Raw genomic sequence first — 23,388 nt, 5'->3', positions numbered from 1 at the left:
CCTTGTGCTCCATTTCTCAGGTATTTTTTGTGGGTATATTTTGAAGTAAATATGAATGAATTTGGTGAATCTAATTAAAATTGAGTTCTTTATCTTCATCTTCTCCATATCCCTCTTCATGTGTGCCACTTTTACATACATCAGAGGCTATTACTAATGTTTGCTAATTATCTTACAGTTACATGTGGTTGATTTTGGTTACATTATGATAATAATAATGTTAGTATATGGGGTAGCTTAGTGGAAAGATCATATATTTTTAAGTCAGACATTCCTGGGCCTGACTCTAGCTCTTGTGCTTTTTAGTAGTTACCCAACCTCTCAGAACCTCAGTTGACTTATCTGTATATGGAATTTGAGAATATCTCTCATAAAATGAAAGACTGTGGAAAGTACTTTGTGCTTCGACTACACATTATAGTTACACTTTAATTACTGGCACAATAAATCATAATTACTTTTCTTCCTTACATTTGTATCATGATTTTTAACTTATAGATCTTTATTCTGACCCAAAAGATTGGCCAGCTCATGTTCCTTAGCTGTTGCCAAGCCGTGGTGATTAACATTATAGGTAGTGTCTGTGGATCAATGTTAACAAGCTGGCAATGTCAGAAAGAGGGGTTGTCATGTTTGCAGTTTTCCATGGAGTAAATACCCCTTCCGTGCCTGATTTTAAACTGCCAGAAAAAGTCACTGAAAGCAGGGTTGGGAAGTGTTACGCAGTAGCACAGCATTATATAGTTTTCTACCAACCAGAGACAGTAGTTGCAAATCACCTCAAGAGCATGGTTAACGACAAAATAATTAGGAAGTGATGAGTTTTGAGTACTTATTACCTTTGTTTTTAGTATGATTTATTTTAATTTTATTTATATAATTTAACTTTTAATAATGGCTGTTTATCAACCAGCTTGCTAAAAATCCTGAGAATTTAACAATTGGTTTTAGTGGACTGGTATAAGGTGACTCTTAACACACCACTAATTGTACGTTTCCTGTTGTGAAGACATTTCTAAGCCACAATTCTTTAATTACTTGTCTCAGCCCAGGTGCTAAGAGTTTCGTTTGATTAATAAAAACAAGGTTTGGTTTTGAGTCAGTGCTTGCTGTAACCTAAGTCGCCATGCTCATATTGCTTCTGGAATTGAAAATAGATGCCAAAACCAATTTATAATTTAGACAAGTTTTTTTGAGTTGTTGTCTTAGCTTCATAACGAACTCCTGGCATCGCTTGCCTATTCTGGCTGTTAAACTCAACTCCAAGTGCTAATACTTGGCAATCAGTCTGCTCACTGCCTATTGAATTTCCTTCTCTTCTTTCCCCATATTCCTTCAAATCTTAAATTCCTTCAGGTAGTGGCACTGCAGAGACAAGCAGTCAGGATTCCTCCCAACTAAGCATTGCACACAGCTTTGCTTTATTCAAAAATTAAGTTTTAATGGAAATCAAATTGCCTCTACGGTGAGAGAAAAAACAAAACAAAACCTGGGCAGTTTAAAGTTCACCTTGGCTTGATTAAAACATTAGAGAGTGAAATGGATGAAAAAAAGGGAACTGGATGAGACATATCAGTGTTTCTTCTAGAAGCAACTTCTTCTGTTTTCTAACTTGCCCTTTAGAAGGGAACAATTGAACCCTGAAATTGCTAAGTAACAGCTAAGATTTTGGTGGTTGGTTTTGCTTTAAATCTCACCCACCTAGTTCCCAAAACACATTCTTTATTGAACCTTACAAAAATGCCGTGGATATTTAAAAACATTTGCTTGTGTCAACTCTTTGAGTCAGACTTACATAATTGTAAAACATTAATTTCCCTGATTTCCTCTTAAAACAAAAGGTATTTATAGTTCCCACTGAGTCGGGGATGGACGTGGATTATTGCAAAAGTAATCTGTGTTCATTTCAAAAGGAAGCTCATGATTAAAATCTGAGAAACTTGCTTTTAGATTATGAAATAATGACCTTTGGCTTAAGTTAAATAAGTGTGTCTTTGGTACTTTGAAAGCAAACATGGAAAAATACAGAAATTTTATTATAGAGATAACATTCTGATTTATATTATCATCTCTCTTACCAGAATGGGCCTTATGTTGTTTCCATACATCCTTTGTATAGGTGAATTTTTTATTAAAAAGCTGCTAGGTGTATAGTCTTTTTTTTTTTTTTTTTTTTTTTTGAGACGGAGTTTCGCTCTTGTTACCCAGGCTGGAGTGCAATGGCGCGATCTCGGCTCACCGCAACCTCCGCCTCCTGGGTTCAGGCAATTCTCCTGCCTCAGCCTCCTGGTGTATTGTCTTTAGATGTGTAAATTTTATAGCCTTGCATTATGTTCTTATCAATAAACTTAGTAGTTTACTCTAGATACCTGGGACTCCTAGGTTTTGACAATAAATTTCAGTACAAATAAGATAGACTTACTGCCCTTTATGAGTTGATAATCAAACCTGAAAAAACAAAACTAATTTTAAACTGAATGTGGTGGGTGTTATAAAATGCTCAGAAAATGGAAGAGAAAGAGAAATTACCTGGGTGGCAAGAGGAGTGGGCTAGATCAGGGAGGATTTCAGGGATAGATGATATGTGGATTAGATATTTAATGATGAATGCCTTTTTATCAAGTACCTTTTATGAAATTATAAAAGTTAATATTGCTAATTGGAAGGAACTTTAGAAATGCAAAAACTGTTAAGTAAAAAACTCATAAGTATCATCACTATCCAGTGATAATGTTAACAATTAACTTTTTAAAAAATACTCTGTCAGACTTTTCTATGCCTAGATTAGATACACGCTTTATTTTTGCTCTAACATGGGGCTAGTTATTACTATTGTTTTGAAATCTGCTTCAGTTGACAATATATTAAGATGATGCCACATCAATAAATACACATATACATCATTGTTGATACACAGCATTCCATGTGTACATAGTCTATAAGGTTTCCTGTTACTGGACATTTTTGTTTTCAACTTTTTATTTTTGTAAAGTGTGCTGTAATGAACATCTTTATGAATATCATGGTGTACTCATTCAGTTATCTGGATGAAACCTTTGAACAGAGTTAGGAGCAGTGCTTGGGGGACACTCTAGGTAGAAAGAACAGTTTGAGCAGAGAAAGTACAGGAAGATCACATTTTGGGAAAAGCCTAGAATGAATGAAAGGAGAGTACTGCTAATTAGGGCTAGAAAAAGAAAATAGAGCGTCTTTGATACCAAGCCTTTAATTTATTCTTAGTTGGGCATCATGTTAGAATCTATGTTGTACTTTAAATGAATGTTTCTGAATATCTTCAATTGTTCTTTATTTTTCTTATTTTTGGAAGAAATAAAACAGTTCCAAATGCTCAAGAAATAATAGATCTTTTAAAATTCTTGAGAGATTTAAGAAACTAACCAGAACATTATCAAGTAATTGAAGTCATGGGAAAAGTGTGTGTGTGTGTGTGTGTGTGTGTGTGTGTGTGTGTGTGTAGAAAAAACTGTCTCAGAGTGGAGGTTTTTAAAAATGAAGGAAAGTTCATTAATTTATTTTCTACACTTAATGATATTTAACAAATTTTTTATAATTAAAATGTAAGGACAATTTAGAAAAGTGAGTTTGGGGACACATGTCATAATTTAATAATAATACCTTATATTTACTGAGTTGCTTAATGACAAGGCTGTGTTCTAAGAAATGTGTACTCAGACAATTTTGTTGTGTCAACATGATAGAGTATACTTACACAAATCTAGATGGTGTAGCCTACTACAAACCTAGGCTTATGGTATAGCTCGCTGCTCCTAGGCTGCTGCAAACCTGTATAGCATGTTGCTCTACTGAATACTGTAGGCAGTTGTAACAAAATTATAAGTATTTGTGTATCTAAACATAGAAAAGGTACAGGAAAAATATAATCTTACAGGACCACTGTCTTTTGTGTGTCACTTGTTGAGCAAAACGTTGTTATGCAGTGCATGACTATACCTGTCTGTGCTTGTTAGTTTTAAATACAGATGGTCTCCAATTTATAATGGTTCAACTTAATGATTTTTCACTTTATGCTGGTGCAAAAGAGATACATATTCAGTAGAAACCGTACTTCAGGTACCCATACAGACATTTTATTTTAACTTTCAACAGTATTCAATAAGTTAAATACAATATCCAATAGTTTAATAAACAGGCGTTTTGTTGGATTATTTTACCCAACTGTGGGCTAATGTAAGTGTTCTGAGCATGTTTAAGGTGGGCTCAGCTAAGCTATGTTGTTAAGTACGTTAGGTGTACTAAATGCATTTTTGATGGTGGGCTTATCAGGATGTAACCTCATTCTAAATTGGGGAGCCTCTGTATGTCATTGTACTTAGTCTTTTAACAGCCTTTGTAGGAAGAGTCTAGGATTTTCTGCATTTCGAAGGTGATTGAAAGGCTGACTTCCCTAAGGTGGGTGAGAGAGCACCAGATTTGGTGTTGTAGTTCAGGCACTGCTGAGGCCTTGGATAGTTGTAAAGATAATGAGACAGTATCTGAAAGATTATGAGAACAGCATAAAATACTGCAGAAATAGAGGGACTGCTTTTTGTAACAGGACAACTTCTATCATTACAGGAGGGAAGAAAGCTCAGCTGTAGCTGTTTTCCATTCTTTTTGTGGTAGCTTATATTATTTTCAGAACATTTGCTGCTCCTTTCTACCCACCTTCCATCCCTGTGAAAGGATTATACTTGCCCGCTCTACAGAAGGCTGATGCCCCATGGCTAGCTTGGCCAAATAAATCCTCTAGGATTTATTTTGGCCAGTGAAATGTCAGTGACAATAATTTGTGTCTTTTATGAGCAGAAACTTTAATAGTTATGGCCTGTTCTGCCATCCTTCTCTTTTCTTTGCCATGAGATTAGCATGCCCCAGTTAGGGGTGCTCCTTCTGCCCTGGTCTTTGAATGAAGAGGACATGGAGTCTAGCCACAGCGCATCTGCAAGGAGCCAGACAGGAATCAGAAATAAACCTCTCTCCATTGTTAGCCTCCAGAATTTGGAGACGTTTTGTTCCTGCAGAATAAGTTAGCCTAAACTGATCTACTCTTCTCTTTTTTCTCTCTTTAGGTACTATCCTCTCTCTTTCGGGCCTAATACACACACACACCTCTCTTTCTCTCTCTCTCTCTCTCTCTCTCTCTCTCTCTCTCTTTCTCTCTCTCTCTCATTCACATGCAGCTTAGCTTCCTTTTTATCTTGGGAGATAGAGTTCCCTATCAACTGTTCCATTGCTGTCTTTCTCCTTCATTGAAGATATCAACCTTCATCAGAGGTTAACAATTCAACAATTCAAATAAGGTATTTAGAGTCAATCAAGATGACTCTTTTTTTTCTTCAAACATTTGTAGAACATATCCCATGTCAAAGTGTGGATTTCTGGAGGTTTAACATAGCCCAAGCTCTGGACTCAGCCTTCGGGAATGAAAGAGTATGGTGTGGGTACTCTCTATCCCAGTAGCTATCAAACAAGGTAGACAATGTTGGGTGCTGATAAAGAGTATGCTTTGGTCCTCAGTGAACTGTGTTCATGTAGTGTCCCACTTTGTTGTATGTTGACCTAAGATGTTAAGTGTCATTGCTTTTTGTTAGTTGGGCTTACCTTCTCTTTCCCCCTCTTCCTGAGCTTGTATTTACTGTGCCACTTAATTTGTGCTACATTAGACTGCTGTGTTCTCAATTTGTAGTTTTCAGTCAATTTATACTGACTCATTCACTAGTTTAGGGTATATGGTCTTTCTTTGACACACATTGTAAGTTCTTTAATTTCATAGATGACATTAATTTTTTTCTGTTATAAATCACTTAACATAAATTTAAATTTATAAAGTAAACTTATATTGTTTTATTTGTAAAGTAAATTTCTATTGTTTTCTTTGATTTGATTTTTTTTTCCCTTCAAGGTAGTGGTTCTCTTTTTCAGGATGTATGAAATGGAGTTCATTGTTAATTGGGGTGCTTCTTTCCCATTTCCTTTTAATGGTGTCTAATGTGTTTAAGGCTTGTCATGAGAGAACCAGTTTGTCTTGGCTTAGTAATACCTTATTTCAATTTGGAATAATTTGGAGTTGTTCTCTCATAATTTTAGATCTCTATATCTTATTACCTGACGTGTGTCAAGGCAATCCAACTTAATTTCATGTAACTAGTGACAAGTCCTGGCTTTGGAGTTGGGAGTAAAACCAAGAGCTCATAGATGTCTGTCTGACTGGTGGTTTCTAAGTTAAGCCAATGTATGACTTAGCTGTTTGGCTTTCTTCATGGCTGAATTCTGGTGTTTTCTAGCTCATTACTTCTGACCACCATTCTACTTTGATTTCAAAAGACACAGGGTTAGTTTATTATTAAAACCACATCTTGGACCAGGGGCTTTCAAACTTGTTGTCCAACATGTACAGAAAGAAATGGTGGTTAGGCTCAGTTAGACAAAGAAGGAGGAACTCAGCTGCCATGTTTCAGTAAGGTCTGCTTCATAGGATGGGTAGTGACCTTGTGGGTATGACTTTAATGTATTTCATTCCAAATATGTAACTATATTCACTTGTCTATATTAAATACTGCACAACCAGATTTTTTAAATATTATTAATGTTAATAAATGTGTCCACTGCATTTATATTGGCAGACCTGAGTCACATTAGCGTTAGTTGTTTTTTTCTAATTTTAATTTTCTCTTAAAACGTTTTTTATAAACAAAAAGTATTCCTATTTTGGAAAATTCAGGCAACACAGAAAAATAAAGTAGAAAATCACCCCAGATTCTGTTAACATTTTGGTGAATCTTTTTCTACTTTTGTTTTTCATTAAATCATTTTTATCCACTTAAAAATGTGCTGCAGCACATTCTGTTAATCAATATTGTAATTTTTAATACATACGACTCTATTTTATGATTATGTCATTTATATTTTAATTAATATCCTGGTGATATGTATTTAGATTGTTTCCTGTTTTCTCTATACTGATGATATATCAATGAATATCTTTGTACATATTTTTTGATATATTTCCAGGTATCATAAAGGGATGCACACTTTCATTTTCATACACATTGCCAGACAGTTCTCAGAGAAAAAAGAGATTTAACTTGTACGCCTCAAATTAATGTAAGGAAAAATGTCAGACTTATTCATTCTTGCCAACCTGATCTGCAAAACATGTTTAAATATTCACAGCTTTTTAAAAACTTTTGATTTTTATTTTAGATTCCGGGGGTACATTTGCAGGTTTGTTACATGGGTATATTGTGTGATGCTGAGGTTTGGAGTACAATTGATTCCATTATCCAGGTAGTGAGCATAGTACTCAATAGGTGGTTTTTCAGCCTCCCTTTCTCCCTCCACTCTCTAGTAATCCTCGGTGCTTGTTGTTCCCATCTTTATATCCATGTGCCCCCAGTGTTTAGGTCCCACTTATAAGTGAGACATGTGGTAATTGGTTTTCCGTTTCTGTATTAATTTGCTTAGGATAATGGTCTCCAGCTCCATCCATGTTGCTGCAAAGGACACGATTTCATTCTTGTTTATGGCTCTGTAGTATTCCATGGTAAATATATACCATGTTTTCTTTATCCTGTCTACCATTGATGGGCACCTAGATTGATTCCCTGTCTTTGCTATTGTGAATAGTCTTGCAATGAACATATGAGTGCATGTGTCTTTTTGGTCTAATTTATTTTCCTTTGAGTATATATGCCATAATGGATTACTGGATCAAATGGTAATTCTGTTTTTAGTTGATTAAGAAATCTCCAAACTGCTTTCCACAGTGGCTGAACTCTAATTTACATTCCCATCAGTAGTGGATAAGTATACCCTTTTCTCTGCAACCTCACCAACACATTATTTTTTGACTTTTTAGAAATGGCCATTCTAACTAGCATGACTTTTTAATAATAGCCATTGTGACTAATGGTATCTCATTCTGGTTTTTATTTGTATTTCTCTGATGATTAGTGATGGATGATCTTTTTTTTGTATGACTGTTGGCTATGCTCATATGTCTTCTTTAGAGGAGTGGCTGTTCATATTTCTTGCCTACCTTTTTAATGGGGTTGTTTCTTGTTTATTGAATTAAGTTCCCTATAGATTCTGGATGTTAGACCTTTGTGAGATGCATAGTTTGCAAATATTTTTTCCCCTTCTGTAGGTTGTCTCTTTACTCTGTTGATAGTTTCTTTTGCTGTGCAAAAGCTCTTTAATTAGTTCTCACTTGTCAACTTTTGCTTTTGTTGCAGTTGCTTTTGAGGACTTAGTCATAAATTCCTTGCCAAGGCCTATGTCCAGAATAGTATTTCTTAGGTTAAAACACTTCAGACAGGTATTTTAACATAGGTAGTACCTTCTTTTTTTTTTTTTTTTTTTTTTTAAACAGGGCAAAAGACATTTTTTATGAAGACACCATTTAAATCATTATTTTCAAATGATCTTCATGTAAGTATAAGCATCAGGTACCTAAAGCCTACTTAGAGAAATATTTTCCTTTAATCAGCCATAGAGAAGTACTTTCTTTTAAGAAATAGAAAGTTAAATCTGGCTAGTGACTGACTGCTCTCTAGTTCCTTCTCTTTTAAGATATTTACACAGAGTCTGATACATTCACTCTCAATTTTCTCATCTCTGTGCCCTCTTCTGTCTTTGTATTAGACACAACAGTGTCAGCTATCAGGTCAGACAAACATGGCTGTGCAGCTGGCTCTGACATGTCTTGATGATTGACCTTGGACGTATATAGCATGGAGACTCCCAGTTTCCTTGTGGGTTCAGTGTAGTTGTTAATATCTGCCTTGCAGTGTTGTATATAGATTAAATGTAAAATAATATGTGTAAAATGAAAGCCACTGTCATTAGTAGGTACTTGGTAAATGGATTAAATTGAGCATGTTTTTCTTGTTCTAGATGGAATTTCAAATACATTTTCCTTTAGGAACAATGTCATGAATGGATTTTGGGTACAGTATTATAAATATTATTTAGCATTATATTTCATTGACATATAATTTTGTTAAATTATAAGTTAAGTAAGTTTTTAAGGACTGGCCAGAGAAGCCACCTCTATACTAGAGACATCTTGTGTCAAGTGAAATGCATTCCAAGTGTTATATAAGCGTTCATGGACTTAATTTTTTTTCCCATGCTACCTTGTCTGAGAAGAGTTTATTAACTTTTGACTCCAGAAATGAACTTCTAGAATGTAATCTATTACCTGGTTGAGGATGGCTTGGAATTTCTTGATAGGTGATGATGTGTTTTGAGCAAATGAGACCTTCCTTCTTCTTCTGAGAATTACACCCATTTTCTTCTAGAGAACTTACTGCTCCTCTCACCAATCCAACCAGGTGGTCCTAGCATAGACCAGCCAGTCAAGGGTACATTGCCCCAGACTGGACCAGTGAGTTTTCTTGCAATTTAAAAAATTACAACTGTGTAAGGAGGAATCGTCTGTCTTGGAGGCAGAGCTGGGAGTTAGGTGGGAAAAGGCACACTTTAGAAATGAAGGATAAAGCCAGTGATAAAGCACCAGAAACAAATATGCCATCTTGTCCTGGTGCAGTTTGTGTTGAACCGTTCCTGGTTCCTAGCTGCCCCTGTGGCTTTCCTGTTGCTGGGATATTTAGAGCCAATGTGGTTCACTTTGCTTTTGCCTGTGCTGCTTAAGTGCCATTTCTGTTACCTGCGAGTTAAACAATGCTGACTAATTCATTTGGTCGTTTATACTTGGAGTATTTATTTAGAAAGTCAGTGCCTTTGTCATGGGCAATTTTAATAAAGTATTTAATTGCATAGTAGGACAGCTGATTTATGACACAGCTTTTTGAGAACAGTGGTAGTGCTTTTTTCCTTCCCATCGTCATCAAAGCAGAAATATGTTAACACTAATCAAAGGATACCAGTGAATGAATGTGTGTGAATGTGGTAACGGCTCTTTTGACAGAGGCTTGCTGGAATGCAAATGTCATAAACCTTTTATGTACTTATTATGTCATATAATGCAAGTGCCATATAACAAATGTATATCTATGCAGTTCTAGGATTTTTCACTTGTCTTGAAGAACTGTCCTTTGCTACCATTATGGTTAGGAGTACCTGCTGGTAAACTGATGTTTGTGATTGAGAGATGTTTACATTTAAAGAGGAATTGATACTTTGGCAAGATTAGCAAATGTGTATCTATGTGTTCTTTACTTGAAAGGGAAGATAGAATGACTTGTTGCTTCTGTTCTTTTCAGCAGATTGGTGTTTGGGGAACTGGGATTTTACATGACGACTCTGTAAACTCCACTTCCTCTTAGGCAGTATCAGATTTGCTGTCTCAGTAGCATTCTGTATTGTTGGAACATGCCATAAAGAGCACAGAAATGCATCTGCTGCTTGGGTTCTGCTTGCCAACTGGTTTGAACAGCTATAATACTTGTTTATTCTTGATGTGTCAGCAGTCAAAAGGAAAGTTTTCTTTTCTTCTTTGAGGCTGTTATGTAACTTAAGCATCATTATATCAACAACAATGACTATTTATTCAGAATCTAGTAGGCCCCGGGGGACACAGGGGCTCTGAAACACAATGTCTACCTCAGATGGATTTTCACTGTCTGCTGAGAGTGAAAGGTCAGGGATCTCAAAAAGAAAGAAGATGTGAAGATCCTATGTTAGTTGTGAAATGGAAGTATAAAGAATGTAGGTATTTGGAGGTGAGCAGAGATCCCCAGGGCTTTTGCCAGTGACAAAAGTTCTAGGAGAAGAAAGGGTTTGAGTGGTCTGAAATGGGATATGAATGGGATATGTAGTAAAAAGAATGCAAGAAGGTTGTCAGGTGGAGGCATGCTGTGGGCCTAATGTTTTGAAGGAAACTATCACCTTAGCTGGTGAGAGGCCTGGACTAAAGAGCACCAACACGGGAGCCACCTACATGGTTCCCTTTGGGGCAGCCTCTCCACCAGGAATGGGCACGGCTGCCAACCACAATGTGAAAATTTAAGAATTTTTAGACCCTTGAGTGTACGTGGCACACCCAGAGGTCCCCACTGTCTCTACTACCTAGGCCAGGGAGCACAGGCAGAGACAGAGAGACCCATGGGTTAACACCTTATTGGGGTCCATTGTGCTTCCAAATATTATTCCTAAGGGGGTCTTTAATTGTTGGGTTTAAAGCAAGCAGGTGCTAGTTCCAGGAGATCATGTTGTGACTGAGAGGTGGTCACTTTAAATTTGCAGGCAAATGTTTGAATGGTCTGTTTAAAGCAGGCGTCCCCAAACTTTTTATACAGGGGGCCAGTTCACTGTCCCTCAGACCGTTGGAGGGCCGCCACATACTGTGCTCCTCTCACTGACCACCAATGAAAGAGGTGCCCCTTCCTGAAGTGCGGCGGGGGGGTCGGATAAATGGCCTCAGGGGATGCCTGGTTTAAAGGAAATGGTGGGACAGTGAGGAACCCAGCCTGCTAGTCTAGACTTGGGTCTCTTAAGTTTTATCTCCTGCCACCAGCAGGAGCCATTCAGGTAGGGAATGGAATTTGAAACTGTCAAGGGTGACTGAGCCCTGATTCTGATAAAGTTAAACTTACATTTAAAATGGATTCCAAGGCAACATAAAATGGTAAGCACTCAGTATCTCTAAGTGTAATGGTAGTAATGTGTCCTCTGCTTTAGAGGAGCAAGGAGTAGACCGGTGGGTTATTTGGCAGAGGGTTTTTGAGATTGGGGTTGCAGAGGTAGAGGCCAGGCTTTGAGTGCCTGTGAATGTCATGGCACTGGGCCCATAAGTTCACTGTCACTTTTTTCTGGTAGCCATATATTGAGAATCCATGTACTTTGAATTTTACTTTTAGACAGCAAAGATATCCTAGAACCAGTTACCCTGTTCTTCTGTGGGAATGTTCTAACCACATCGTTCACAGTGTCATTCTTATTTCTGAAGCATAAGGATTATTGGAAACATCTTTTAAGTACTTTGAGTTATGATTGCAGCTGAACATATTTATGAAGCCTTCTTCCTGGAGAGAGCGCCTACTCTGAATGTTAAGCCAGGCTGGACCCTAAACAATACAAACAAACTAGATCATCTCTCTTTCCTGTATGTGCTACCTTTCCCTTCCTCCATCAGAGATCTCTAAGTATGTCTCTGTGTCCACACACACACAAACACAGTTGTTTTTTTTTTCAGTCTGCAGGGTTAAGAATTTTATTGAGTTGTTTATATACACTTAGATTTTATGTAGTCTTCTCATGTAAAGGAGCTGCTGTCCTTGATACTGAAGCCATCATGTTATCAGTTCACCCAGTATAGTTCATTGTAACAATTATATAAACAGAACATCAGTGCTCTTAAAAATACATGTTAATTCACATGATTGTTTGAGGAAAGTTGCCCATACAGCAAATTGTGTTTCCTTTGATATCTACCATAAAATTATTTAATTCACTGAGAGGAAAAGGTTTATGACATGATGGCATGCTCGACTTTGACACTTGTCATGTGCTAATGAGAGGCACAGAGGGAGGGGCCCGCCTACCTGCTGAAATAGCAGCTAGAGGACACTCAACCTCAGTGACTCAGGCAGAGGGGATGAATGTCTGAACCAGAAGTGGAAAAAATGGTCCAGATATGAAAGAAGCCTTCATGTTACACCTATTGGTCATGAACTATCTGTTGGTAGTGACAAAAAGAGCAGGCTCAGATGATTCTAGAATTTAACTTAAAGTGCCTAGGAGAATAAGATTACCTTTATGAGGAACATAAGAGTCAAGAGAGATTTGACAGCTTCATCAGCTAGGAGACAGGCCTAACATCTTATGTTAAGTATCTGTTGCTAAGGATAAATGTGAGGCTATAGGCCAATCTTGCTTCTGCCCTTTTGAGCATAGTTTGGTTTCTAACTGGAAACATTCTTAGAGATCCTCAGAGAGAGATGAAGCAGTTCACCCTGTCACTTAATGGCAGGGATGAGACTAGGAAGCCTGCTCTTAGCTCTTTGTGCAGTGTTCTTTCCACTCTCCCTTGCTGCTTTGGAGAAAAGAACAGCATTTTGTTGATCTCACTTTAGATCTTATCTTTGGCTAATGAGTATTTTCAAGAAGTCTTGGCCTGTGGAATGACTCTAAACACATATGAGGAAGTTAAACTCAGGAGATCTCTAAAGCAAAGAACGTTTAATTTGTAACAGCATTTTTTCTTCTTCCCATCTAGAAACTTTCTTTTGGCACTAGCAATCACCTCACTTCTTAATGGGTCCTCAGGAATTAGCACTTCTATAGCCCCCTGTAATTTGCCAATTCCTAAATAAACTTTCTTTTAAGTATTTTTATTACAAAATAATGTTTAGGGCACAGTGACCCAGATAGAAAATTTCCAAAAATCACTCTTACTTTTTAAAAAGTAGGTTTACCTATGACCTAAATGAAATCATTCCAATTTTAAGCCTTATTTGCTACCAATAAACTTTCTATTGTATAATAAGAATACCAAATTTAAGAATCCTAAACCAAAAGTTTCTTAAATTTCTCACCACTTAAATAAGGGACTCAGAACAGGGAATACCAGAGAACTCTTTCAGCTCTAAAATTCTTTAGATATCTAACATAGGAAAGAATTTCTGAAAATCACAAGCCAGTTTGTTTACAATGTTGGAGATTTGGATTCAGCACTCTGAGGGACAAGACAGCATTTTTTTAAGTGCCTACTCTACATCCAGCACTGTGGCAAATGCTTTGCATGTATTCTTACATACACATTGGTGTCCCCCTTATTCTCAGATGGTGTGTATGTTCCAAAGCCTCCAGTGGATGCCTGAAACCTCAGTGGTCCTGAACCCTATATATGCCATGGTTTTTCCTATACATACCTATGAGGAAATTTAATTTATAAATCAGGCACAGTAAGAGATTAACAGTTAAGTAATATAACTATTTTAACCTCAGAATGGCATGAAATTTAAAACTTATGCATTATTTCTGGAATTTTCCATTTAATATTTTCAGACTTCAATTGAAGGGAGTAATGGACACAGCAGAAAGTGAAACTGCATATGGGGGGACTGTTGTAAACTGTAAACTGTTAGGTGGACATTTTAGCCCCCTCATTGATGATAATGAATTTACTTAAGGCCATACAGTGTCAGAGGTCTGATCCAAATCTGCTTTGATACCCGGTCTCACGCTCTTTGCACCCACGATCTCTGCCTAACTTAAGAACTTTTACTAATTGAAACTAATGTACATCCACTGAAGTATCTTTCGTAAGAGTAATCCTTGTTTCCCAAGCGTTTTCAAAGGCAACCTACCCTTTTCCAGAAGTTGGGCTGAAGTTATCAAAGGCTGAACGAAAAGGCTGTGAAAGGCTGCTAAGCCGGTATAAATCAAGAAAGTTCCGCCTTAACCGACAGTGAACATGCTTATTGGTTAGGATTGAACGGGCTGACTCATATCTTTTTTTGCCGGGGTAGAGGGCCACACCCTGCATTCCAAAAACCCTCTGCTCCCGGGCAACACCCCCCAGCCTCTCTGCTGGAGCCTCTGAGGTCGCACTTGACGTCCAGCTAGCAGTTGACTCCGGGAGAGGATCGGCCCGCCCGGGAGCTCCGGCGCCCGGCTCCGTAGCACCGCTGTCCCAGCACCAAGACCCAGCAGGCGGGGGAGCCTGACAGCCCGGGCGGATCGAGGAGCGGGCGGACAGCAGGAACCGCGCCCCGGGTCTGCGCGCAGCTCACCACGCTCGCCCTTCCGCTCGCGCCGAGGCTGGCAACGCGCAGCCTAAGCGCCAGGAGCCGCGCGTAAACTTGGTGCCCTAGGAACTTTCCGGGAGACGCTGCCTCCCGGGGGGAGTACAGACCGTAAGTGTTGTTCTTGAGATGCTGTGGTTCTTTAAAATACACTCACAGACTATGGGACCCCATTAAAATACCGCAATCAGTGCCATTTCTTCTACTACGGGAAGTAAAGGGAAATCTTCATTTTTCCTGCATCCCATTTTAGTGATCAAATAGGCACTAGCTATTTACTCCTGAGAAGGTTCAGTGCAGTTGCTGAAGCAGTGGGTCAGGATATAGGTAGACTCAATCAACAAATGCTCTTTCTATTGCCTGATGCTAACTGCTGTGGTTTGAGAACCAAGGATGGGGGTGGGTTCTGCTTGGGATTATTGTTTTCCTAATGGAGGTTTTTGAGAGAATGGGATCGTGTCTACAGTTTGATTACTACGTTTGGGGGAAGTACTCATTTTCTCAAATTCCAATCTGTGCGAAACCGTCATTTTGCTAACTCCTTTGGTTGGTTGGAAGCTGGCTTGTAAATAAGCTTGGTATTAAGTGCCCCAAGGAAGCACGTGCCCTTGTGTTTTGGACTCAGCGTGTTTACTCCATAGCTGTGCTTTCTATTCAGTGTGGCCAGGTAATTGCTTTTGTGGAATTTATGGAATAAATACATGAAGAATGCATAACATTTGTTCTCTCTCTTTTTTTTTTTTTTCTATTTGTGTTTGCTTTGTGTAGTTGTTAAGTTGTACCAAAATAGGAAATCTGGAGATCTAAATTCAGTTACCCTGAATGCTACAAATAATTATAACATTTTTCATCCAATTGAGTTACCACTTTTAAATTTATGTAGAAACAAGTCCAGTGAGCCCCTTAAAAAAATCTGCTTTTTTTGCATAAGAAATTAGTGCAGTTGTATGGTGCCAAAGACTTTGAGGAGGTTGGGGACAGGGAAGGTGGAATCCTGTGGCGATTGAGGACATACACAATGCAACAGGGAAGTTATCACAATCAGAAGCTCTGCTTGTGTACAGGAAAGACAGCCTAAAGACGTCCCAGTAACATAGAGGATGGCAGGAAAAATTGTAAACTGAATTATGAAGTTATAAATATAAATGACCAAGTCATGAATAGTATCATTACACTCCTGCATTTATGAAGATACAGACTGATGCAGTCAAAAGATAGTCTGTAATGGAGAGAGGAAGAAAATTCTTTGCAGCTGGCTTTTTTTAGATAGAGAAAATTTATTGCAGCTGGCTTTTTTTTTTTTTTTTTTTGTCTATAAAGGCAACTTCCCTAGAAAGAAATCACTTCTAAATGGAATAATTAAAATAATTTGTTGGAAACTTTAAGTTACCCTATGAGCTCCCAGTAACTCTGTTTTCAAGCTCATAGACTAATTGTTAAGCCCTTTTGCTCCAAGTTGAACTGATCAAATACCTCTGCATGAAATCCTCTTTGGATTTCATGTGTAGAATCCTCTTTGTTTTGAGAAACAGCCTGTAATCTTGGGAGAAATGGCTGTTCTCAAGTCCACTGAGGCAGTTGGAAAAGCCCCCTCAGGTGGTAAGAATGGAATAGTATTTTATTATATCTCTAAGATGCCTAAAATCCAAAGAGATAATTAAATTTGGAATTTTATTAGTTTCACCTAATAGTTGTGTAAAGCCTGAATATTTAAGGATCTCTTTTATCAGGCACTGAGATGCTTTGTGTCATTACTTCATTTAATTTTCACAATAGTGCTAAGAGGTGGAGGTATTATTAGCCCTGTTTTATAGTTGAAGAACAGGCTCAGTAAGGTTATATTACCTGCTCCAAATTTCACAGCTAATTAATTTAGTGTATGTTGGAAGTTAGCATTTAAGGTTGGTTATTTTTCCCATGTGGCTCCAATTGCACCTGAAATGGTATAGATTTTTCTGTTTGAAATGATCCAGAGGAGGTTCTTGGTTCAAAGCAGATTTTTAACTGATTTTAAAACTCCTCATTGTCCCAGCGCCAAATTACCAAAGTTCAAGAAATTATGTGGTTACTCTAGAAGCTTACAGCTTTTAAATATTAACTGAGCAAGCCCTACTCTTGATGAGCTCATTAATGCATGTGGCTGCCTTAGTGTTGCTGCTGTCTGGTAACTTTCTTCTACATTTTTTCTGAGGACCTTTTAGTTCTGGGTGTGCATTTTTCCTCCTGCACCTCACAAATGTGACTCAGGCTTTCTCTAGTGGTAAAACCAGGAGCTGGATCTGTGGATCCTCAACAGTTGAATCCCCTGTGTGTGAGTGCATACCTGCAGTATTTTATATGTTATGTGAAAGATTTTTAAATTCATGATAGCATTTAGGCTAGCGTTGAACCTATTTAAGAATGGTGAGTTCATGATAAGCACACTCTGCGAGCACTGAAATTAGTTATGTGGAGGTTGACAAGGTCTCAGCATATCTGATCCGAGCATCCAATACTGAGAGAGTCCGTCTGTTGGAGTGTCTGTTGGCATGTCATCATATAAGAGAATAATGCCATTTTTATCAAAGACCATGAAATACAGCATCTATTCTAGGACTAGGCATTGCTCACAGCCTCACCTCATCATCTGCACCATCTATTTGACACAGAACACCTACCACTTCCTTAAACCATTCTGAATCCTAACTGCTTTAAGTGACTTGAATTCTTGAGGATGTGGAAAGAACATGCCAGTGTGGTGATAAAACCACTTGGGAGTAATCTTGGAAAAGTTATGGAGACGGGGAAGCATGGCAGAGACTCCATTTTCAAAAATAGGGAGATGGTAAATTCTGAAAACTTTAGATTCATACCTTATGTTAGTGTCTAGCAGAGTTGTAGATCACATTTTTGGAAAGATTGGTCAGGCTCACTTACAAAAATAAGAGTGATGATCAGTATGTAGCGTATGTTTGCTAAGAACTATTCATGTCCAATTAACCTGATTTGTTTTTTAATAGTGTTACTGGACAGGTATATCAGGGCATTGCGATAAATATGACATGTCTGTTTCACCAGAACATTTAATAATGTGCTATGTGTGTTCTTTACTCAAGATGGAAAAATATTGGTTGCATAGCATTATAGATGAATGAGTTTATGTCTTGTATGCAAAGAGGGATGATGAGTGGCATAATGTCAGGCTTGAGCAAAGTGTCAGCAATGTGCCTTGACAAGGGCATATGATACAACTGGGGGGAAAACCTTCACACAGTACTAGAGATAGAGTATTTAGAACCAAGGAGATGATAATTGCTTCATTTTTTTTTTTGAAGCACTGTAGATAGTGGTTACAAATAGGGACTCTGGAGCCAGACCCAGACCCTAGGCAAGTTATTTGAACTCTTTATGCCTCTGTTTCTTCATTCACAAAATACAGATAATAGTAATAATACCTACAGAGGGCTATTAAAGATGTTGAAGGATTAAATTATGTAATTCATGTGAAGTGCTTAAAATAGAATCAGATAGTAAATTATATATTTTAGCTGCTAGTCTTTTGTTGTTGCTGCTGTTTTTACTACTGTCACTACTATTACTTCAGGCAGTATTATGCACATTTCTGGGTTTGTGTTTAAACACATGTCCAGAATAGGGTAATTAAGTTAGTTGTTTTTTTTTTTTTTTTTTTTTTTTTGAGACGGAGTTTCGCCCTTGTTACCCAGGCTGGAGTGCAATGGCACGATCTCGGCTCACCGCAACCTCCGCCTCCTGGGTTCAGGCAATTCTCCTGCCTCAGCCTCCTGAGTAGCTGGGATTACAGGCACGTGCCACCATGCCCAGCTAATTTTTTGTATCTTTAGTAGAGACGGGGTTTCACCATGTTGACCAGGATGGTCTCGATCTCTCGACCTTGTGATCCACCCGCCTCGGCCTCCCAAAGTGCTGGGATTACAGGCTTGAGCCACCGCGCCCGGCAAGTTAGTTGTTTTTGAGATAGTCTTGCTCTGTTACCCAGAATGGAGTGCAGTGTCATGATCTCGATTCACTACAACCTCTGCCTTCTGGACTCAAGCGGTCTTCCCACCTCAGCCTGCTGAGTAGCTGGGACTACAGGTGCACAACCAGGCCTGGCTCATTTTTTAAATATTTTGCAGGGACAAGGTCTCACTATGTTGCCCATCTGGGCTAAGCGATCTTTCCACCACAGCCTCCCAGAGTGCTAGGATTATAGGTGTGAATGTGAACCACTGTGCCTGGCAGTATGTAGGTTTGGGGGAATGTCTAGAACTGTTATTTGAACAGTGGTCCAAAGACAATAGGCATGTTTGCCTTAGTGTAAAAGCTGAGAGACTTTCAGTCAAATGAGGTTCACAGAAAAACATTTTAAAATTAAAAAGTTTAAAAAACTTTTAAGCTGAGACACAGTGCTTTATATTTAATATTACCAATGTGGTAAAAAAGAGATAGCCACATTTTGAAGTCTGTACATTTTGTCCAGTTTAATAAGTGCTTTCTGTTAAGGAGCTGTAGCTTGGTGTATGGGAAATCTTCACTAAACTAGGCTTTAGGAGAGCTCTTTCTTATCTCTAATTCACATCAGATCAGTACAATCTTTAACCAGTTGTATTACCTTGGGCAGTTAGCTTACCTCAATGTTTCTCTGCAGAGTGCAATTTTAACCCCCAGGGAAAATTTGGAATATTTGGACACATATTTGATTGTCACAGCTCAGGGTGGGGAGGTGTGCTAGTGGCACTTAGTGGATACTGCCATGGATACTGCTAAATGTTCTGCAGTGCACAGGACAGAGCCCCCACAGCAAAGAATTATCCTGCCCAAAATGTCAGTAGTGTTATGGTTGACAAATCCTGGCTTACCAGTTCAATGTACGTATTTCTATTTGTGACATTTGAATGCCAATCTTTGCTTTAACTATGTCACGAAGTAACTTTAACAGTATGCTTTAAAAAGCCCTTTGAGAGTTAATGTACGCTAAAATCTCCAAGTGTATACAGTAATATACATTTTATCATCAGCAGCACAGTGAAATATTTGCTTCCTTTCCTAGAGGACTATATTATAGTGGTTTGATAGTCAGATAAACCTTTGTTGGAATCTCAGTCCTGCCAATTTAACCTGCTGTGTGATTTGGGGCCAGTATCTGTATCTGTGCAAACCAAATCTCTATTCCATAGGGCTTAGAATAAACAAGGTTTTATATATATAAATTATGTAGCACAGTGCTTAGGCATAGTCACAAGAGATAACTTTTGTTTTTTAAATTTACGTTGTCTGGGTTAATAGAATTGACTGGTGCTTATTAAAATGTCAGATTTGGAAGGAGGATATATAAGGAAATTAGATTTTTTAATAGTTAAAATGTTAAAAATAAAAGGGCTCTTGTTTTCTGAAGGTGATAAATCTTAGGAGAAGTAAATGTCTTTAGAGTTTATCACTTTGGCCTTGTGGGAAATGAAGAATGTGCACTAAAGTGAGAAGCACTTATTAGAGGGAGGCATAAGTTGCATGGAAAAGAAGAGCCATCAGTCTGGAATTAGCCAAGAATATAACTTCTGCATTTGTGAATTGTTCCACTATAAGAACATATAATGTTTGTTCTTTGTTCTTAAGCAGTGTAATTCTATTTTTTCATCTTACCCTTGATATTATGGTTTCTTAAATATATTTTTCTATGCCTTAAGATATAAGCAGCACTAGCAGTGGATGTATGTGCAAATGTGTCAATTTTGTCATCTTAGTGATTTCCTCTGCCCTGTCAGCTTTGCCTGAAAAGATAAAGCTTTCATATGATCACTCTTTCTGTCACTTCCACTGCAAGCTATAGCAGTATGTAGTTTATTCCTAAGAGAAGTTGACATTGTGTGTATTTGACTTAATGGTGTGAATTTTTGTGGGTGATAGGGGTTGGATGGGAAGATTTCAGAGTATTCACAATCCATCTGCTGTCTACCTTATAAAGACAGACTGTTTTACAGTTCTGTTAATTTTCCAGGGAGTTGGCAATAAGAGGCCCAGCAATGAAAAGTTCCATGGCTTCGGAAAAGACACTTTTTCAGATTGGAGAATTGAAGTTGGCAATTTTTTTGAAAATTGTTTGCTCTTGATTTTCTTTCTCAGTGTCACTATTGCATTGAATTATGTAAACCTCATATAAACATGTGACTTGAACCCTCTACTGGAGTGAGTGTTAGTACCCTCTGCCCCCAGCAGCTTGCCTCTCTCTGGGTATCTGGAAGGAAATCTGTCCCCTCACATCACTGGGGAGAATTCACAGCCAGCTCATCCCTCTCGAGTGGCCGATGCCCAAGGGATATACAGCAGTCCCAGCATAAGGGGCATGTGAAATGTGACTGGCGGACAGATGAAAACATACTTCTGAGAAATTGCTAACACAGACTAAGCCCTGTTAGTGCTTAGCGGCCTTCATTAAGTTAACCTTCAAGTTTACTTATCTTTCCTGATCATACGGAAATAGAAGGTGGTATTCACGACTCTGATGGCCTCAAGCCTCAAGCCACCCCTGAGTTGTTGGGTAAGCAGTATGGGAAAGAAACCTGGTGATCCTAACAGAGAATCTTGAACTGGTGATAAAAAATTGCATAGTTATATCAGTTCAGAAGCTGAGAGTTTGATACTCAAGCCAAGCTGATAATAAGTAAGCTAAAAGAAAGACTAGGCAGATTAAAACTTCAGATGGGACCAGTGACCACAATTCTTGAGACCTGATAAGACAATTTCTCCACTTTAGGTGCATTCTGCCACTTTGATTTCTCAGATGTAGATGAGACTAGAAATTACCATGCACTGCAGTTAGTGTTGCTGAAAATATTTGAAAGCTGATTGTGTTTTTACAAAGCTCCTGGGCATTAACTTCTAATTTTGCAGTAATTGGTACCAAAATCCCAAGTTCTAGACTTGCACCGAGTCAACATATATAAAAATTATTTGTTTTTTGCCTTTTGAAGTAGGGGTCTCACCAAAAGATTGAAACACATTCTAGACGTAAAGGAACAGATTTAAGTCAGGTGGAGTGGAACAGTATGCCTCTTTACCCATACCATAGGTCTATTAGCTTGTTTTTTATTTTATTATTATTATTTTTTTGAGACGGAGTCTTGCTTTGTCTCCCAGGCTGGAGGGTCAGTGGCACAATTTCAGCTCACTGCAACTTCCACCTCCCAGGTTCAAGCTGTTCTCCTGGCTCAGCCTCCTGAATAGCTGGGACTACAGGTGCATGCCACTGTGCCCAGCTAATTTTTTGTATTTTCAGTAGAAATGGGGTTTCACCTTATTGGCCAGGCTGGTCTCAAACTCCTGACCTTGTGATCCTCCTGCCTTGGCCTCCCAAAGTGCTGGGATTACAGGTGTGAGCCACTGCACCCAGCCTAGCTTAGCTTTTTTAAAGAGTTCAAGCTTCGCATTTAATGAATTTTTAAAATACATTAAAATTTTTAAAAATTTGTGGGTATAGGTTTGTTTGTTTGTTTAAGAGGTCCCTCCTTCTTCCTTGAAATTCCAGAGCTTTCATTTCACTGGCATTATTGGCTTCTACCATGAGTATGGTGTATATGCCATACATGAGAGCCCATAAGTAATAGTATACATACTATATATACCTTTCCCTCTTCTCAATTTGGAAAGAAAGACGTAACTCCAAAAGAAATTATTAAACTAAGCTATAGTGAATGGATCCCAGCAAACATACAACAAATAAAGAGACTAAATGGCTTCCAGGGAAGAACTATAACTTGGTTAAAGGAACTAACATTTTACTCTGAGATGGAAATTGTCTTAAGAGGAATTTAGAGAAATAGAACTTGAAGACTGGGATGGGAGCCCAAATTTGTGAGACCAACTTGGCCTGGCCACAGAGAAGGTGCCCTACTCCTAGTGTGGCATTACCAGAGGCTTCCCTGTGTGGGGCCTTCCCCTGTTGTGGGGCTGTTTGAGGGCTTTTGAAATCTGCCTAGGTTCCAAATCTGAATTAGAGATTGGTCTTTCCCTCATCGATGAACCATCAAGCCCTCCTTAACCTCATGGTGCACAGCGTCAGGCCACACAGGAAGCCATAGAATGTATTTTTGTTTCATGACCACTATTTATCCTTCTCATGGTAGTTTGGCCACCTCACATATCTATGCTTTTCAGCGATCAGCACATGCCAGCATCCAACCCACCTGATGGTTTACATTCTCACAGTAAGATATTCAACTGGAATTTTTACTTTAATGTCACCAAGAGTGTGGTCAGTATGAGTGCTTTTCTGATCATTGTATTTATACATTTGCAAAACTAAAAGACAGCCTTGGACTATGTGAGTCCCCCCCAGATAATGCTACACTGCAAGGACCAGCTGGCTTCCCCAGGGTTGCTTGTCTTCACCTTGAATGTCCTTTTTTATCTGACTTCCAACACAAGAGTGTCATGACCATCATAATATTATAGGCTTTTCTACTGCAATTTAGGAAATGTTGAGAAGAAAAATGAATGTCACTGAGTGCTTATTCATGCTGGAAATGTGGTGTTCTGTTCTTTGAGTGACTCATGTAAACAAGAGTAAAAGAAACTAGGGTACATTGTTGTATTTAAAATTACAAGGTAAACTAATTTCTGCTTTGCTAGTTAGTGTGTCCTATAATTCTCATTTAAATTG

The 23,388-nt window shown here is 38.3% G+C and overlaps 1 protein-coding gene across 10 annotated transcripts in view; it reads left to right on the top strand.

Annotated features, from left to right (window-relative positions):
* The window catches only part of SGMS1 (sphingomyelin synthase 1), a 313,773-nt gene that overhangs the window by 195,114 nt on the left and 95,271 nt on the right, over positions 1-23,388 (top strand). The window contains exon 1 of one of the 10 annotated variants that reach the window (XM_003922441.4): positions 5,849-14,843. The exons of the other annotated variants lie outside the window; for them this stretch is intronic. The gene's annotated coding sequence lies outside the window, so the exon portion shown is untranslated. Of the gene's footprint in view, positions 1-5,848; positions 14,844-23,388 lie in introns of those variants that run through there. 10 annotated transcript variants of the gene reach the window in all.

This window comes from Saimiri boliviensis, chromosome 12, assembly GCF_048565385.1.
Source record: "Saimiri boliviensis isolate mSaiBol1 chromosome 12, mSaiBol1.pri, whole genome shotgun sequence".
In the NCBI taxonomy this organism is placed as follows: Eukaryota; Metazoa; Chordata; class Mammalia; order Primates; family Cebidae; genus Saimiri; species Saimiri boliviensis.
This window is presented reverse-complemented; position numbering and strand designations above follow the sequence as displayed.